Raw genomic sequence first — 11,729 nt, forward strand, 5'->3', positions numbered from 1 at the left:
TAGTGGTATTGTTAGGGGGAAATGATGTCCTAAGCTAATACCATACAGGCTTTGTGGACCCCACCCCCACTCCAGACTAAAGCCATCAAGACATTGGGAAAGACAAATCCCATCACCACCAAAGGGAGGGTGGCTGTGTTATAGGACAGGGAGAGGGGCAGCCCAAAACCCCGCAAACCTGCCTGTTCTAAATGGGTTCTGCCATCTGCCGCATCAACACAAAACATATGAGACTTTAATGGGAAGGAACTTTAATAAAACTAGGAAACAATACAGGTAAGGCAAAGAGTCTAGTTTCTAAATGAAGCACCCAAAGTTACCTGTCCCCTCGTGGGTAAAACTCCATCCATATGAGATCGGCCCAGAACAAGGCCCCAAAGCCTGCCACAAGTCTAAAGCATCTTCCAGTGGGGACCCACAGAAAAGGGTCAGAAACTACCAGACAAGCCCGGAAGGAAAAGAGCAAAATCAACATCAAGATAAAAGCCACCATTGTCACCTCCCCATGGGTCTCATCCACATCTGTATCACCCAGTCCACAACCAAAAGACAAGTTTCTTCACGTTTCTCTAGGCTCCATGCGCCTCCTCCAGGTCTACTGGCTCCAACCTGCTTCTTTCCTAGGTCTCTTCTGCCGCTTCTCCTCTCCCTGCTCAGCTCCACCCTCCCTTGGGAGGGGCAGGGAACCTCCCCCTTTCCTGGGGACCACCCTGTTACAGCTGGGACCTGCGGGTGGAGTTGGGCAGCCAGGTTGGATATAAAAACCAAACACGTGGGCCTTGGGGCTCTCCCTATTGCTCGCCTCCTGGCTTCACAGCTCCTGGCTTGCGGCCAGCTCTCAGAGTGCCATCTGGGATTCCTGATTGGTGGATGGGGTAGGACTCATTTAAAACTTTGTCTCCCACTTTTCTCCCTGAGCTGTACATTTCCTCATTTCCCCTTCCCTTGTAAATAAACCTTTTATTAACCTTTCGCTTGTGCCTGCAGTAGAGCATTGATAAGTCCTTTTAAGCGCGCGGGTGAGGACCCACAGTCAGGCACCCCGTTTTGTATTGGGGTTGCTCTACAACAATAACATTGACTATTTCCAAGTGCATTATTTGTGCTGTCAAGGTTATTAGCTTAACCAGTCGCAAAATTGTTGTTGGCTTATTCTTGAATGCATACTCCAACAACTACCATACCCATTGTCAAGGAAAGGGAACTGTTAAGGAAAAGGGAACTGTTAAGGAAAAGGGAATCTTTCCCTGTTAAAGAGCCATAGACATGGAAATGTCAGTACAAGACAAGCTTGCTTCCTTAATAAGCATATCTAAACAAGGCCTGGCAGCCTGCTAGGCTGGTTGTTCTCCTGGGCCAGTCTCAAAGATCTGCATCCTTCCCCTTTTCCTGTGTCAAGAATTTGTATGCTAACTAACCAATGTTATCAATGAATCATGCAGTGCCATTTGCTGTCAAATTGGTTATTCAGTAATTGATCAAACAGCATTTGCAGTTTTACTTTTAAATGCATATTTTAACATGGTAGAAACTAGCCATAAACAAATGAGAATCTAGCCCGAGTCAGCTAAAGAGATTCCTGACTTTTCAGGAATCTGCCCCTTGCCCGTACCCTTGTCAGACAACAGGAGTAGCATGGCTCCCAGCATAACAACATATTTTTGAAAGGTTTTATTCTAGCAAAGTAAATATTTAAAGCTATAACACACATAAAAAAATTATACATGGGATCTGTAATAATCTGAGAGACTATAGAGACATCCTGAGAGAAAAATGTTTGAGAATCGCTGACCCAGTTCCTGGGCCTGGCCTCGGGGAGACGGTGTGACAAAGGTCTTGGTGCAGGATAGGAGGGATCTCGGGGTGTGGCTCTCAAAGTCTCAGTCCCCAGGGCTGTGTCTGGGGCTGGAAGGTGACTGTTGGGGCTTCCTCATCTCCCCTGTTTCACTTTTCACAGCCTGTGTCCGGTCCTCCTTCCTGGATACCGGTGACTCACCCCATTGCCTGGAGGTCTCCAGAGCAGCCAATCAGCAGCCCCGCGGCTCCTGTTCCAAAGCCCTCCCCACCCGCTGGGACTCCGTCTCCCCAGCCCGGTGGAGGTGCGTCCTGGGGGATGGGGGGCGCAGCCCTCCTGCTCCTGCTCGCGGTGGCCGCGGCCCCGAGGGAGACCCGGGCGGGTGAGTGCGGGTCGGGAGGGGAAAGGGCGCTACCAGAGGCGGGAGCGAGGGCGTGGGCGGGCGTGGGAAAGGCGCGACCTCGCCGCCGCCCTAGTTGTCACCCCACCTCGGCCCCGCCCTGTCCTAGCCCCTTTCTGTCCCCCCGAGACCCCAGCCTCCTTTTGCCCCCTGAGTCCCGGCCATTTTCGTCCCGCAGCCGCTTTTCACTCTCATTAGTCTTTCACCCACTTTCTGTCTCGTGGGCGCCCCCTGGGACTCGAGCCCCCGAAAGGGGAGAAGAATAGGCCGGGTCTCCCCTCCCGCCCCCAGGCCCCCACTCCATGAGGGTTTTCTACACCGCGAAGTCCCGGCCCGGCCTCGGGGAGCCCCGCTTCATCTCGGTGGCCTACGTGGACAACAGCTGTTCAACCGCTTAGACAGCGACTCCCCGGGCCAGAGCTTGGAGCCGCGGGCGCCCTGGGCGGAGCAGGTGGAGCAGGAGGAGCTGGAGGACTGGGACGAGGAGACGCGGATCCTAAGGGAGCGCAGCTGGACTCCCTGCGCGGCCTCTACAACCAGAGCGAGAGCGGTGAGCTGGCGCGGGTGCGGGACGGGTCAGCACCCCCATCCCCACGGACGGGGGGTTGCTCAGGGTCTCCCCCTCCAGGCTTCTCTGCAGCCTGTCCGGGAACAGCCCGTGGGACTTTCACCCGGTTGCATTCTGGACAGGCTCTCACACCCTCCAGAGGATGTCTGGCTGCGACCAGGGGCCTAACGGGCGCCTCCTCCGCGCGTACAGTCAGTTCGCCTACGACGGCGCCGATTACCTGGCCCTGATCGGGGAACTGCGGTGGACACGGCCGCTCAGATCACCCGGCGCGAGTGGGAGGCCCAGGGTGAGGCAGAGAGATTCAGGAACTTTGTGGAGGGCAGGTGCTTGAGGTGGCTGCTCAGATTCCTGGAGTACGGGAAGGAGACTCTGCAGCGCACGGGTAAGAGGGGCCTGGAGGCCTCCCAGTCCTCCCCTGCCTGGAATACTGCGGGAAATGAGTCCTCTCTCTAGTCCTGAGAGGGGGACTCCCCTGGGTTTCATGTTCTGCCCTAGAGAGACTCCCAGAGACTCCTGCTTCTCCTGAAGGACAGTGAAGGGATCCAGTCTCTCCTGAGAAAGACAGACAGTCCCTGACATCACACGTCACCGGGTCCTTTTGACCAGGGGCCTGTTTGAGAACCACGAGTTTCTCTCTCAGTCTTGTTTCTGGTCTGAGAACATTTTCAGTTATGTGATTCCTGCTTTTCTGTTCATTCACCTTCCAGCCAGGTCAGGAATAAAAAGTCTGTGTTCCACTCCCTTTGCTTCATCCTACCCTGGGTTTTCATCCTTTTTCTAGAACTTTCTAAGGAATAGGAGAATCGCACAGATTCCCCAGATTAGCCTGTTTTTTACTTTTTATGCTTCTAGCTGTTACAGGGCAAACCCCGATATAAAATGGGGTTTCCTGACTGTGGGTCCTCACCTGTGTGCTTAAAGGGGACTTATGAATGCTAAACTGCAGACACACACAAAAGGTTGATGAAAGGTTTATTTAAACAGGAAGGGGAAATGGGAAATAAATAACTCAGGGAGAAAAAGAGGGAGATAAGTTCGTAAATGCGTCCTACCCGTTGCGCTGACCTGGAATCCCAGTGACCCACAGAGGTGGCGAAAACCTAGCATGCCTCGTGGCCAAGCCAGAGACTCCCGGCCACATGACCAGTTAAATACCCAAACGGAGAGCCCAGTTGCTTAACTCCACCCTTGGGTCCTCCCAACCTTCCCTTTGGTGATCGTGGGATTTGTAGTTCCCAGTATCGTGGGGGTGGAGTCCACAAAACCTGTATGGAGTTTTCTCAGGACATCCTTCACCCCTGTCATTCCTGCCACACCAGTTGTCTTGTCCATTGTGAGGATGGTCTCATGAGGATTCCTCAGTGTCCATGGAGGAAACACAAAGTGAGTTTTCTGATTTACCACCTCAGATCCCCCAAGGACACATGTGACCCACCACCCCACCTCTGAGGATGAGGTCACCCTGAAGTGCTGGGCCCTGGACTTCTACCCTGCGAACATCACCCTGACCTGGCAGCGAGATGGGGAGGACCTCACCCAGGAGATGGAGCTGGTGGAGACCAGGCCTGGGGGAGACAGAACCTTCCAGAAGTGGGCGGCTGTGGTGGTGCCTTCTGGAGAGGAGCAGAGATACACGTGCCACGTGCAGCATGAGGGGCTATTGGAGCCCCAAGTCATGAGATGGGGTAAGGAATAGGATATGGGCACTGAGGCTGTTCTCAGGGCCATCAGGAGCCCTTCTGGATCCCTTCAGAGGCTCAGGATAGGTCTGGGCTCAGGGTGTGATCTTCCCTTCCCTCCCAGTGCCCCCTCAGTCCTCCATCCCCACCGTGGGCATCATTGCTGGCCTGGTTCTCCTTGGAGCTGTGCTCACTGGAGCTGCGGTGGCTGCAGCTGTGATGTGGAGGAAGAAGCGCTGAGGTAGGGAAGGGAGTGGGGGATCTTGTCCACTGAGGGCTTTCACATCCCAGGGAGAACTTGCCCTGCCTGGTTAATGGGAAGTACCATTCACACACACGGGTTTTGCCCAGAGGGCATTTGGTCAAATACCCCCTCACCTCCTTTCTTCATTTTTCCCAGTCCTGACCTGGGTCTTTAGTTACAGTTCTGGAAACTTCCCTGTTGTGCAGGATTAAAAGATTCCTTTAGGTGTTCTGACTTGATTGCTCCCTGGTCTCACATGATGTTTCTTTCCACAGGAGGACAAGGAGGAAGCTACACTCAGGCTGCAGGTAAGTGTGGATCAAGGGTTTGATCCCTGAGCCCCTGGGGACAGTGTAAATGGACTCCATGGGGGAGTCACCTTTATCGGTCCCTCCTGTTGTCTCATGTCTGACCAGGTTCTGCATGCATGTAAATGTTTATAGCAGAACACCCATAAATGTGAGCCACCCATAGTGACTAACTTCAAAAGACAACAGCACTTAAATAAATAGAACAGGGCCTCCCCAGTGGTGCAGTGGTTGAGCACTGGGCTGTGCCCGAAGCTGCCCGCAGCCTCTGCAGCACTGGTTTGATCCCAGGCCGCCGGCGAGGGTCCCACAAGGTGTGCAGATCTCTCCTGCCATGCCTACTGCTCCCCTTAGTAGTGTACTTTGTCAGTCTGCCTGTTCTGCTCCCCGCTCAGGCTCTGGTGAATTATCTCACACTCCCGCGCTTCTGACTGTACCCAGTGCTTGTGTAAATAAATGAATAAATCTTTAAAAATAATAATAATAAATAAATAAATAGAACAAAAATAAGTTTTTCAGGAAGATATCTGGGAAATTCTGCCTTAACCTGGTGTTGCAGGTTAACACCATCAGTGATGAGTCAGGTGGACATGATGAGCGCTGATGTGTTGAATGGAAAATGGCCCTGCACCCCTGGGGTCTGCTTCCCCAAACCCACAGTCCCAGTCAAAAATAAATAAATAAATAAATTGAGGGACAATAGTCCTGAGCAGTGCTCCTTGATGGAAGCCAAGAGTAGAAAATTTAGGGTGGAGGGGTCACATGACCAGAAGTGGAGGTGGAGGTAGAAGTGGTTAACATAGTCATTAAACCAACTATATAAATGGAAAATGCTTGGGGCCAGCTGAGATAGCAAGTATCAGATGCTACAAGAAATATAAGGAGGCACAGACCAGAGATGGCATGTGGGGATGGAGCCATTGCAGAGACTCGCTGCTCCTGACAAATGAAGCTTGTCACATCATAAGAATAATTAATTTAAAGACAGATAACAATCCCACAAAAGAATGAAGCCCCCCCAACAAGAACACTACCTCCGTGCCCTTTCTGCCCCAGGATGACGCAGCTTTGCCCCCAAGGCTGCTGCCTGGGGCCTGCAGGCTTCTCCTAACACACCCGCCCACTCCAGGGGCAACAATTCCTGCCTGCTTGTGTCTACACAGACATCTTCTTCTTTCTCTCTGTGTGTGTGTGTGTGTGTGTGTGTGTGTGTTTGTGCCCTCATGCCACTGAAAGGAGGACTCTGGTGAAGCGAAGCTTTTTTTTAGAGGTGACCCAAGAACCCCCACCTGTGACCCCAACACATCTCCTAAACATCACTCCTCACCAATGTCAATGCTATAAAAACAAGAAAAGTTTGAGAAACTGTCATCCAGGCAAACTGGATGGGATTATGGAGCATAAGATGGACAGTAGCAAACACTAATGAAAGTATGGCATTTAGTAATTATGTCAACATTGCTGCATTAGTTGTAAAAAAATACTTGTACTCATGTAGGATGTTAACAAAATGGAAATGGTGTGGGATAAACAAGACCTGTACTACCGCTGCAACTTTTCTGTAAATCTAACAGTGTTCTTTAAATGTTATTTTTTCAAATGCCCTCATTATTTAATAGGCTGTAGAAGAAAAAATTTTTCTCTTTTCCAATTTTCCCAGGTATCGCCGTCCAGGGACTGGAGAGAGGGGTTCTGGGAGAAAAGCTGGAAACCTTACACACAGGGCAGGCTCCGGAGTTTCCTTTCCTCTGAGCCCTGCTTCTCTGACTCCTCACAGAGCATCTCACCCCAGGATGCCGCCCTCCAGGACCCCCAACTCTGCCCACCTCAGCCCCCGCCCCATGCCAGGCTCCACCAGAATCCGGAGCAGCGCGGCAGCGCCCCCGTGTGGCCACAGGGCTGAGCACAGGAGACCAGAGCTGCCCTTTCTCCTGCTCAGCCAGGCCCTCCCCAGGCTCCCTGGGCCCCCAGCGGCAGGACAGGGATCTGTGAAAAGGGCACCAGGTCTAGTGACAAGTGACAGGTACTCAAGTTACCTCCCTAGGGACTCCTAGGGACTCAAGAAAGCACCTAGTTTCCAAGTCATAACAACTGGTACTTATAGGAGGAATGTAGAGGATCCAAAGAAGGGATCAGGAAAAAAAAGTAATAATAATAAAGTAAAATTGAAAATGAACATGCAACTGTAACCCAGAGACATTCTGCAGGAGGGGAGAAGGTAGTAGGATCAAAACAAGGGTGGGAAGAGCACAAGGGACCACGGTGACAGTCCACGAGTGAACGGGTGAATGGGTGGAGGGAATTTCACGGGGACTATAACCGAGATGAAAATGCATACATTGTACAAAAATGAAAGATGATGTTAAAAAAAATAAAAACAACTGGTTCCCACATTCTATACAGATACCCCAAATAAAGAGGGTCCTTCAGTCTCTGGAGTCCTTTTTTTTTTTATGCAACAACTTTATTGAAAGAAAAGTACAATGAAATATTTTGAAAGCTTAAAAGGGAGATATATTTAAGAAAACTCCCTTCAAGCACACGACAAAATGAAGAGTGGACTCCTGGGTGTTGTACTAAGACGGGGTGCACCCACTCCTCAGTTGTGTCCCAGAAAAGATCAATCTCTGCTGCTTAGAGAGAATGCCTCCTTGTCCTGGATCTTGGCCATGACGGTCTTGATGGTGTCACTGGGCTCCCCCTCAAGGGTGACGGTCTTACCCGTCAGGGTCATCAAGATCTGCATCCCAACCTGGAGGTGGAGGACCAGTTGCAGGGTGGACTCCTGATGTTGCAGTCAGACAGGGTGGCCAATCATCCACCTGCTTCCTGGCACAGATCAGCCTCTCCTGGTCATGGGGGAGGCCCTCCTTGTCCTGGATCTTGGCCTTGACAGTCTCGATGGTGTCACTGGGCTCCCCCTCAAGCATGAGGGACTTACCCATCAAGGTCTTCACAAAGATCTGCATTGTCAAGCGGTGGTGACAGCAGTGCATGGAGCACAGCTACAGCTCAGCTCGGGACTCCAGGGTCCGTTACTTCTTCCTGTTTCTGTTTCCAAGGATGAAGTGCCCACTTCTTGGAATCAACCCTAAATTCTCCCCTAAGACAAGGAGAGGGGTCTCAGAATAGAATCTCAGGATCTACTCTAGACCCTCTGTGTCTTCATGAGTGTCCATGTGACTCCTGTGCTCTCTGAAGTGGGGCTCCCTGGTCTCTGTGCCTTCTGCAAGTGGTGTTGGACTGTGCAATTTACTCTGCTGAACACCAGGGGTCCTAGGGTCCAGTCCTGCTCCTTTCTCTTCTGCAAAGAAAGAAAATGGAAAGAATTACTCCTTGGGTGACCTCATTCATGGTCGAGAGTTATCTATCTCTATCTCATCTCCCAAAGCTATTTCTCAGCTCAGATGATCCACCTGTGCTACAGGCGTGTCTGTCCAACTGCCACCATCTCTGACTTTCTGGTACATCTCAGTTTCCACACTCAAATTGAATACCTAGGATGCCATTCCTGAAATGTATTACCTCTAGAACCTTCCTCATATCCCTGCAGGCCCTCCACATCTCTACTCCACAGTCTGGAATACGAGTGTCAATCTTGACCCTCTTTCCACAGTCCAGATGTTCCATTAGGAAATGCTGTCAAATCCATCTCTAAATATACCCACATCCAATCACTTCATATTATTTTCCTGCTCACAGTCCAACAAGGCCACCAACCTCTCTGTCCTGGAATCTGCACAGGTTTCCTACACTTTTCTTTCCACCTCTCACTCGTCAACACTTGATTCTTCACAGCAGTCAGACTGAGGCTTCTAAAGAGAAATCTCACAAGTCGATATCTGCCCAGAAAAGTTGTGTAACCCCACAACTTACACAGAGAAAAGTCAAAACCCTTTCAACATGCTTGAGGCCTGCATGGTGTCATTTCTATTACCCTCTGCTCCAGCCAGCTGGCCTCCTTGCTCATCTCAGTCACACAGACACATTCCTGCCTCAGGCATCGGCACTGGAGGTTGTCCTGCCTGATCACAGCTTCCCTGGACAGACTTGTAGACAAGCTGTCCCTCAAATTTTTTCTCAATAATCCTCTAAGTGAGGAGCACTAGGAAGACAGCCATACTCCCTGTCCCCGCACGCTGACTCTGGTCACCTTCCCACAACCCTTACCCACTGCTAACTAGACACGTCCCTTATTTACTATCACACAGACTCCTGTCTCCCCTTCCCACTAGGACACACGTCCACAGGCCTGCAAGCTGGGGATGTTTTTAGTTCATTTAGGTTTCCTACATGAAAAACAGCCTGTCACATATTTGATACAACAATTATCAGTTGAATGAATGATCAGTGTAGAGCACTTCCCTATTCTAGAAACAGTATCTTTAGTAATGTGGCCTCAGACCACTTGCTATGCACAACCTCTACTCACAGTGACATTAACGCTGCCTCTGCTTCTCTCACAAGCACTACACTTCCCTCCTCTTCCCCCTTCCTTCTACACACACCACAGACCACAAGCATAATTCTTCAGAAAGGATAATCCTGGTTTTATGGGTCTGACTTTTCAACAGTGAGTGTGATTTTTGACTCATTTAAAATCCCATAAATTTGGAACCGAGTCAGCACTGGGATAACTACACTTAAGGACAGGGTTAGGGGCAGCTGAGAAAACAGATATCCAACAGGAACTTATCTAAGAGGAGAAATTATGTGATCCTTCTCTCTACTAATACCAGAACTTGATTTGTTAAAAAGGAAAAAATAGGGGCCTCCCTGTTGGCACAAGGGGTTAAGATGCAACCTATGAAGCTATCCGCAGCCACTATGGCATGAGTACAATCCCCAGCCAGGGATCTATACACATGGTGCAGCAGACCTCTCCTGACTTGCCCGCTGCTCCCCTCAGCAGTGTATTTCAGTTGATCTGCCTGGTGAATTCTCTCATCCCCCACACCTCTGGCCTATACCCCAGTTCTTGTATGCATAAATAAATAAATATTTTTATAAAAGGTGGGGAAAACATGGAAAAAATCATCCAGGAAATTGCCCTAAAAGAAATTCAAAAACTAGATTTTTGTAAGTACTTTGTCCTCCATTTAGTTCCTTTTTTTTTTTAAAGATTTATTTATTTATACAAGCACTGGGTACAGTCAGAAGCACAGGAGGGTGAGAGAATGCACCAGAGCCAGAGCGGGGAGCAGACTGAGGAAATACACTGCTGAGGGGAGCAGCGGGTGCTGCAGGAGAGGTCTGTGCGCCATGTGGGACCCTCGCTGGTGGCTGGGGATCGAACCGACACTGCAGAGACTGTGGGCAACTTCGCAGTCCAGCACTCAACCGATGTGCCACCGGGGAGGCCCCATTTAATTCCTTTCTTAAATTTTAGGAAACTACTTTATTAATCCATCAACTCCAGTTCACAAGATTAGAAAAATAATTTCATATCTGCATTGTCATTTTCAACAGGGAAGTGGACATTATTCCTCAGGAAAACACAAAGTACAGGCAGGGGTGGAGTCAGCCCCGCCTCTGCCGGAGCAGGAAAGTCACACAGGTCAGTGTGGGGAGCTGGTGGCAGGGCTGGCCCAGTCCTGGTGGCAGGGCTGGCCCAGTCTCCCAACCTCCTCACATTATTCCAGTGAGATCACAGATGCATGCAATGCCCTTTAACAGAGGATCCTGAAGTCATGACATGTGGATAAGAAAAAATCAGTATTGCTTAGTCCCTAGGACATCGTGAAAGAAAATATCATGAACAAACTCAGGGAATCACATAAGTGTGGGCATTCTCAATGGTCTACTGCAATGTCAGAATGTCCCCCTCACAGCTTCCCCATAACTTGGTCCCATCCTCTCTGTCATGGCCCTTTCCACCGCAGGCCTCCAGGGTCTCACCTTTAGGGCCTGAGAAACACATCAGGGCCCTGGGCACTGTAGCTGCCTGGGGGAGAACAAAACAGAACCTGGTCAGAGCCACAGAGAGATGAGACCACAGGAGGTGCTGATGAGGGTGACTCCCCCATGGGCTCCACTTATACTGTCCCCAGGGTTCAGGGACCAAACCCCTGACCCACACTTACCTGCAGCCTGAGTGTAGCTTCCTCTTTGTCCACCTGTGGGAAGAAACATTATGTGAGACCATGGAGGAGTCTGGCCATGAAATCCTAAAGGAATCTCCTAGCCCTGGACCGCAGAGAAGTTTCCAGAACTATGACTGAAAATTCAGGGCAGGACCAGGAAATATGAAGAAAGGAGATGAGAAGGGACTGGACCAACGGCCTTCTGGGGTCTGCCCTCAGCAGGGACATTCCCCTCTGCCATTTGCTTGGAATCAGGGCCCTATCACCAGAATTATCAATATGAACAATGTGATTCATTTTTGTAAGTACTTTACAAAAGAGAGTTAACAATCAGCTCCAATTTGGGTGACACATATGTGTGGATGGTATTTCCCATTAACCAGGCAGGGCAAGTTCTCCCTGGGACTTGAAAGCCCCAGTGGACAAGATGCCCCCAGTCCTGTCCCTACCTGAGCACTTCTTCCTCCACATCACAGCTGCAGCCACCGCAGCTCCAGTGAGCACAGCTCCAAGGAGAACCAGGCCAGCAATGAGGCCCACATTGGGGTTGGGGGATTGAGGAGTGGGCACTGGAAGGGAAGGAAAGGTGAGACTCTGAGCCCCAGGTCTCATTCTCACCCTCTGAAGGTCTCCAGAAGGGCTCCTGATG

The sequence above is a fragment of the Talpa europaea genome (genome assembly GCF_964194135.1).
Source record: "Talpa europaea genome assembly, chromosome: 13".
Lineage (NCBI taxonomy): Eukaryota > Metazoa > Chordata > Mammalia > Eulipotyphla > Talpidae > Talpa > Talpa europaea.